Source organism: Notamacropus eugenii, chromosome X, assembly GCF_028372415.1.
Source record: "Notamacropus eugenii isolate mMacEug1 chromosome X, mMacEug1.pri_v2, whole genome shotgun sequence".
Taxonomy (NCBI): domain Eukaryota; kingdom Metazoa; phylum Chordata; class Mammalia; order Diprotodontia; family Macropodidae; genus Notamacropus; species Notamacropus eugenii.
Window position 1 is genome coordinate 53556133 of NC_092879.1, and position 8680 is coordinate 53564812.

The 8680-nt window shown below is 41.3% G+C and overlaps 1 pseudogene; it reads left to right on the top strand.

The window, feature by feature from the left end:
• Positions 1–327: 327 nt before the first annotated feature.
• On the top strand, positions 328–1239 carry LOC140516324 (olfactory receptor 13H1-like; annotated as a pseudogene).
• The last annotated feature ends 7441 nt before the right edge of the window (positions 1240–8680 follow it).

The window sequence follows — 8680 nt, forward strand, 5'->3', positions numbered from 1 at the left end:
CTGAGATTCTAAGATTTGATGAATTAAATTTGAAAATCACATAACCTGACCCAGAATCTCCTCTCCAACATCCCCAACAAGTGATCATCTAGCCTCCAATGAGGGGGAACCCTCAAGTTAGCCCCTTCTACTTTCAGATGACTCTGAGTATTAGGAAGATTTTCTTGATATTTAATGGAAGCCTGTCTCTCTGCAGCTTGCCCCACCCCCACTGTTCCTCCTCTGGGGCCAAGCAGAATAAGTTGGTTCCTCTTTCATTTAAAGGCCCTTCAAATACTTGAAAGGCATTGAATTGAATTTATTATTTTTCTCCCCTTATAGAATACAATGGAGAACCTGACCAGTGCTAATACCACAGAAGTGACAGAATTCGTTCTGGTGGGTCTTTCTAATCACCCCAAAGCTCACGTTGCCCTCTTCCATGCCAGGTAATGGCATCATCATTTTCATAGTCAGAATTGATGGGCAGCTGCAGACCCCCATGTATGTTTTCCTCAGCAACTTGTCCTTCCTTGGCATCTGCTACTCTACCAGTTCCAAGCCTCACCTGCTCTCCAATGGTTTCAAAAAGACTTCCCTACCATTTCCTACATCAGCTGCTATGCCCAGATGACCATCTCCCTTTTCCTTGGGATAACAAAGTGTGTCCTCCTCACCGCGATTGTCTATGACCAATTAGTCTCCATTTCCAATCCATTACCCTACACCCTCATCATGAACAATCGAGTCTGTCTGCAGATGGCCATAGGCACCTGGGTCAGCACCTTCCTCTTAGCTGTAATGCCAATCATTGCTATTCCAGTTTATTACTGTGGGCACAATGCCATCAACCATTTCACCTGTGAGATTCAGGCCCTGCTGAAGCTAGTCTGCTCAGACACCCCCATGAATCTAATCCTGGGTCTAGTCATCAATGTGTGCATGTTGTCCCTGTCCTTCAGCCTCATCCTCATCTCCTACATCCGCATTGTCATCACTATGCTCAGGATCCACTCCACAGAGGCCAGGCTCAAAACCTTCTCTACCTGTAACTCCCACCTGACTATGGTGGCCATTTTGGGGGGGACAGCCATCTACATGTATGTGAAACCCCAGTCAAAAGAATCCCAGGATCAGAACAAAATTACCTCTGTGTTTTATGGAGTCATAACCCTTGTGCTGAACCTCCTGATTTATACCCTAAGAAACAAAGATGTTAAAGGGACCTTGAGAAAAATAACTAGGAGGAAAGAGTCTTGAACTAAACTTGCCCATGGAAGATCATTCAGCTAATGGCCTGACCTTTGTCTGTGACAAAGACAAATTGGCATGTCAGGATTATTAAACATGGTTTCAGTAAACCTGGTGTAGTAAAAAGCCCTGATGGGAGGTGAGAGTCCCAGATTCTGGTACTAACTCTGCTACTAACTCATTATATGAAATTGAGAAGGTCAGTTCTCCTCTCTGGGCCTCATTAGACTCATCTGTAAAATGGAGTGGTTGGATTAGATGTTCTCCATATTACCTTCTGGCTCTGATAACCTGTGTTTCTTGTTCTAATCAAACATTTATGTTCAATTTTCTCATCTGAACAATAGGATACTTTTCTTATTCTTTTAGCCATTTGAAAACAGAGAATTATAGGAGACCCCCTTGAGACACAGTATTAATGAATCACATGAAACTGAAGTTCAATGAGGGAAAATGACTTGCCTAAAGCCACACAGCTACCAACTGATGAGGCCAGGATTTGACCTCAAGAACCACTCTACTCTTTTCACACATCACTCTGCCCCTATTTGGTGGTTTTAGAGGAATTCTGGCATGTGGAGACTGGGATTAGCTTTTCCTACCCATTCCCCTCTACCCCAAATAGTTTGGAAAACTGCACAGGTTTATGTGAAATTCCCTCCCAGGACACAAGACTGAAGAAATCACAAGGAGATGTGGAAGGAAGAAGCAATACTATAACCAGGTCAGAGGCATTAGGACTTTATCCCAGAGTTCTGATGAAGGAGGGGGCATACTTTCTTCCAAAATAGCCTTCTACCAAGGAATGAAAGGGAAAGAGAAGTCAGGTCCCTGGTGGTTTGGTCCTAGGATAAAGAGAAGAAAGAGAATAGACCTAAGTCTACTGGAAAGATAGTGTTCCTCCCCACCAGATGCAGCCCTGGACAGAGATAGCACACATTAGGGACAAGTGCTCAAGGGATGGTAACCAGAACTCTCTGACCTTAAATCCTTTAGAATTTCAGGCCTTTCTGGGAAAGGCTGCTGAAAGGGAGAGGGAAGGTGCTTCTACATACTATATTAATTCTAGGGGTAGGGATAGTATGGTTCCCAGTCAGTCCTAGGATGGATAATGGTATAGGAAGTAATCGAGCATTTATTCAATACTAACTTGTGTCAGGAATTATGCCAGGAACTAGTGATGCAAAGGAAGGCAAAGATAGTCCCTGCCTTCAAGGAGCTTACATTCTAATGGGGAAATGACATTTAAATAGCTAGGTGCATACAAAATAGCTTCCTCTCCCAACTGTATTTGCTCCAAGAGCCAGACTTCCTAGCTAATGGTCCAAGAAGAAAGCCCCAGAAGGATTCATGTAGTTAGCAGGGATGGATGAGAAATTAAGCCTCAACATGGAGGAAGGGTACGATCCTGAAGGCTGAACTCATCATCACTGGAAAGAAAGAATATGACCAAAGTTCAGCGCAAAATCCTTTGGAGCAGGATTCTTGTGAATACTGTATTAGAGTTACATATGGGGGATGGGGTGGGAGAAAGGAGGGAGAGTCTCTGAGTTTCTGGCTCAGACAAGTATGAATAAAAGTCTCATTGTGAAGGACAAAAAGACTGAGACACTTGCAAAGGAGAGTGGTGAGAGACGACAACAGGAAATCTATCAGAAGTTAAGCAAGGTCTCTAAGACCAGACTGAGCACACAGAAAAGGGCATTGGCCTCCATCTTCTGGGAGCCAAAGAAATGTGCAAGTAGAATGATGTGGAGGGACTTGGCCAGAAGAGAGGCCATGATAGACTGGATAGGAGGCATTGACTACAAGGCTCCATTGGAGAGGGGTGCAGTGGGAGCTCCAACTTTTGGGTGCTCTAAGTTACTAGGACTATATGAGTTCCCAGAGGAAGGTTGCTCACTGGTAGATATTATTGTTTTCTGTGGACTCTGATTTGAGTTTGAATTGTTTCCCTTGGCCTATAAATGAAGCCATGCTTTTAGCCTTGTGAACCCATGTGCTTGTTAGGGGAGTGAATGGCTAGACTCTGATCAGGAGAATATTGAATACTTCAAGTTCCCAGTAATCTGGGTGAAGGCAATGAGTCAGATATTTGAGAAATCCCCCAAAATGAACCAAGGTCCTCTGTTCCAGGATGGAACCTCTGACACAGGAATTAGGTAACAAGTGTCATCAAAATCACCCTGATGCAACAGAAATAAAACAATCTACCTGACTAGAACTAGAAACTTTAATTGGTGACAAATGACAGAAAAACATTTCCCTGCCCTTGGAGAATTTAGGAAGACCAGACAAACTTACAAGAAATCACTTGGTATCTGGTGAGTCAAAGAAAATTTAGCCACATTACATGAAAGTGCTAAGGCACACAAAGGAGGAAATGGACTAGACTCAGTCAAGGAAGTGGTGGAAATGCGAAAGAGACATTTAGAATCTCTTCTAGCTCTAAATCTTATTCCTATGACATAAAAGCTGTGCTCTATCCAGAGACAAAAGCACCATCTACCAGCACAGACCACAATCTACCCAATGCTACCCATTCTGTGGGACTCTTAGTCATATTCTTCTAAGAGGGATAAACTGTCTGGCTTCCAAGGTCCTTTCTGGTTCTATATCTATTATCCTGCTGTTGTTCATTTGAGGTTTTCTTGGCAAAGATACTGGAGTGGTTTGACATTTCCTCCTCCAGCTCATTTTACAGATAAGGAAACTGAGGCAAACAGGGAGAAGTGACTTGTCCAAAGTCACACAGCTATTAAGTGTCTGAGCCAAGATTTGAACTCAAGGAGATGAGTATTCCTGACTCCAGGCCCAGCACTCTATCCATTGCACCATCTAGCTACCCTGTTTCCTTATGTCCCAGGCAGTTTGCTCCATATGCTAGAAGCTTTCCTACTCATGTCTTTACTCTACATGGATATCAATGAAACTGGTGATTGGTCCATCTGTTACCCTCCCTCACTATGGTACCAGCCCAAATACTTTTCTAGTCATGCAACATCTGATGATATGTCCACGACATTTCTCCTCCTCACTTCTTCAGTAGGCTACAGCCTACTCACACCTAGGATGTAATACCATTGTTTGGACTAAACAGGCATTTTTATCTGCTTATTTTGCCTTGTGGATACTTAGACTGAATTTTGTTGAGTGATCATACATCTCCTTTAGAAGGCTTTGAAATGTTTAGGGGATTAATGCAGTTAGCATAATGTCATGTACAAAAAGGAACATCTGGAGAACCCTATTTGTCATCTCCTTCTGTTGTGTCCTGGACTCCTGCGGCAGTCTGGTGAAGGCTATGGAACCCTTCTCACAGTAATTCTTTCAAACTACTCCTTACCATGTGTTCTGTGTCCTACTCAAATAGGGCTGTGCTCTTGTCCTGTGTTCTTATCCTACCCTATCCTTTCTCCATTCTTGCATTACCCCTGATGCCTGGAATGAACTTGATAATCGCCTCCATTTGGTGAAGCCCCTGCTTTTCTCACAGACCTAACTCAGATGTAATATGCTCCATGATCCCCTCTCATTCTACCTCTCAGAAGGTGAAAGTGATTTCTCCCATCTCAAACTCCTCCTGGTACTTCATATGAAGCTCTCCTTTACCTTTGTCTCAGTTGTCTTTGTATCATATAGACTTGTGCCCATGTCTTACCCCATTCTATTGGGTCAGAAATTCCTGGAGTATAGGAAATGTGCCACTTTTATATACAGGGCTTTGCATATAGTGTTTTGAATTGAATTGAACTGAATGGGGAGGGATGGAGTAGGAGAGGGGTGCAGGCAAGGTATACTATGAGAGAATTTGGCTCCTTGAGGCTATTTTTCCATAACAGCCACTTCAAACATTATCTGGAGTCAGAGGATGTAAGTTCAAATCCTGTTTCTGCCTCTTACTAGAGCTGTATCTGTGGGCAAGTCACTTCATCTTTCTGAGCCTCAGTTTCCTCAACTGTAAAAAGATGTTGAACTAGATGATCCTCCTAGGATTGATGTAAGGCTCAAACGAGATATTTGTAAAGCACTTAGAGCATAGTAGGCACTTAATAAATGCTTGTCCCATTTCTCCTTCCCCTTCTAGCTTTAACATCTATGATAAAATATAGCTTTAATATTTGTGATTAAATCTTTAAATCTACAATCGGTCAAAGGATAAAGGAAGACAGCCTACATCGTGACTTAACTTGGCTTCAACATTTCCTTTTTCTCTAATTTAGAGTCAAGACCTTGGTCCAAATCCTAGTTCTATTCTTAATAGCTGTGTACCTTTCAGCAAATCAATCAACAAACATTTGTTAAAAACCTACTGTGTGTCAGACACTGTGTCAAGTGCTGGGGATACAACAAAAGGCCAAAACAGGTTTGTTGCCTTCAAGGAGCATGCCTTGTAATGAAGGCGAGAGCGTGTTAATAACTAGATACATACAAATCTATTCAGTGACAGGCAATCTCAGAAGGAGACGAACTAGCAGTGGAGTTTCAAGAAAGGCCTCCTGTGGAAGGTGGATATTGAGCTTGGTCTTAAAGGAAGCCAGGAGGCAGAGGAGGCAGAGCCAAAGCGGGAGAGTGTTTCAGGCATGGGAGACAGCCAGAGAAAAGGCCCAGAGGGGAGAGGTGTAGTTTCGTGTACATGAAGTAACAAGCAAGCCAATGTAACTGGATCCTGGACTGATTGGAGGGGAGGAAAGTATAAAAACACTGGAAAGCTAGAGAGGACTCAGCTTTTGAAGGACTTCAAATGACAGAGAACTTTCTATTTTCCCCCTTATTGTCTTCCTCTGTTAAATGACCTAGGAGAGGTGAGAATGGACTGGATGATCTCTATGGTACCTTGTGGTACCAGTGGTGACATAGTAAGATACAGTTCAATTGACAAGGAGTCAGTCGGAGGAGTCTCTAATCAATTCAAGGAGCTAACCAGGAGATAAGCCTTTGTTTGGGAACTTGGATCACCTAGACTGGTGGTATCCAACTCCAATAGAAATGGGGTCATTAAATGACCCAAGTAGGCCACATGTTAACTTGGTTTTAAAATGTAATATTATCATGATGAACAGGAAGACTTCAGAGAGGCCTGAAAAGACTTATACGAACTGATGCTGAGCAAAAGGAGCCGAACCAGGAGAACTCTGTACACAGCAACAACCACAGTGTGTGAGGATTTTTTCTGGTAGACTTAGAACTTCATTGCAATGCAAGGACTTAAAAAATTCCCGGTGGCTCTTAAGGCAAAATGCCTTCCACATCCAGAGAAAGAACTGTGGAATTTGATCACAGGATGTAGCAGATCATTTTCTTTTGTATTACATTTTGGTTTGTTATATTATTTCTCCCATTCATTTTAATTCTTCTATGCAACATGACTAAGGTGAAAATGTATTTAATAGGAATGTATGTGTTGAACCTATATAAAATTGTATGCCGACTTGGGGAGGGGGAGGGAGGGAGGGAGGAGGGGGAAGGAGAGGGGGAAATCTAAGTTATATGGAAATGATTGTAGAACACTGAAAATGAATAAAATAATAATAAAAAAATTTTTTAAAAACCATCCAGGGAGGATTGAGTGGGAAAAAAAATAAAATGTAATATTATCTATATTTTACTGGACCTTTACTTATTTTGCTAAGTATTTCCCAATTAAATATTAATCTGGTTTGGGTCACACTCCAGAGTGTTGTGGGAAGCATGCAGACCATGTGTTTGACACCCCTGGTCTAGACCTTACAAATTTAACTTAGTAGAATCTTTCCTCTTCTAATCCAAAAAATGTTACGTTTGCTTCTCATAAAGCAATCTGCACAAATAATTTTGTAGCTCATACTGTAGTCAAATAAAATGAAGACATTATTATAGCTTTGTAAAACTCACAAATATCAAATATATAACTAAAAATTATGTGACATAAATATTTATTGATAAAATATTTTTAAACTTTCATACTTCCAACTTCTATAAATAATAACCATAATGCTATTATTAATGTAGTGAGTGTCCTAGATTTTTTAGTGCAAAGTTTCTCATTGATGATACTGCTATTTGTAACCCTTTTTTTTCAGCCACTAATTGACACTAATACTAACTGACACTGATACTTTTGCCTTTTTAGCAGCTCAAAAATCTCATTTCACACAAACAAGATATTATGAACTATAGCAAAATTTTGTATGTTTTTTAACAAAACAGAGAATTCATTATTTACCTATAGCAAAATACAGTAAGACTTTCAGGTTGAAATGCTTGTTTTTTTGTACTATCGTAAGGTAAGTCTATTAACTGTTCTTTAAACGTGCATACTTATCCACAGCAAATGGGTTTCTTATCCATTAATGTTTAGAAATATTTTTTTCAGTAAGAGCTGTGATTTCATTGCTATAGAGAACTGCCAGGGAGGAAACTCTCCTCTGTCAGTGCTGATTAGCACCAGCCACTGCAACTTATCAGTCTTAGAGAGTTACCTGGGGGTAGTGAAGCTATGTGATCACACAGCCAGTATGTGTCAGAGGCAGGTATAACTCAGGTCTTTCTGACTTTAAGGCCAATTTTCTATCCATTATAATGAAGACCTGGTGCATGTGTAGACTCTATCAGTTTTCTATGATGGCATCTCCATGTGGAGGACATTAGGAAGCTGATGCTTCTGGGAGAATTTTGATGACACATGAGAGAAGTATCTGGGAGAGACTGGAGCATGTATGAGTATTCTGAAGCTGTTTCTGGCTGGCCTACTAAATGGTTGAGAGGAGATGTTTTCTCTTGGCTGTGCAGACAGAACTGTTGCATCTTCAATAGAGCCTGAATTCATTCTGGCTCTCTCATTGCTGCATTCACATCTGAATAGAGTGAGGTAACTCCTACACTCAACTTCTGGATGATGATGCAGTAAGGAGGAAGACCTGAGAGCTTCCTCTTACCTCTGAGGCCAAATGACCCCCTGCAAAATGGAACTTCTTTGGCTTTTCCATTTATTCTTTTACATTTGAGGAGCAGCAGTGGAGTTTCCAATGTAGAAAGTTTCAAAGGCTTGGAGAGTAGGCCATAGAATCCAGGAGTCATAACCCAGGCCAAGTTTTGCAGATATCTAACCACTGATTCCTCAAGGAGCAAAAAGCAGTCTTTAAGAGGTCTTCTGGATCCTAGCCTAGCAGATGGACTCATTTAGTAGTGATGTCACTTTTGGAGGTGAACTTGATGGTGCCAAAGTTGCACGGGAACTGAGGTAAGTTTTGAGCCTAATTCCATCCGCCACCTCAGGCCAAGTGGGTATGTATGTGTAGGGGAGCACTGAGATGTTGGGAGAACTGGTTATATATATATATATATATGTATATATATATGTATATGTATATATATGTGTGTTTTCTCTATATCTTTGAAGTAAATATCCCTTTGTAAAAGCCAGTTAGTGTTAAGAGGTTAAGGGAAGGGGCGCTAGTTACTGCCCGCT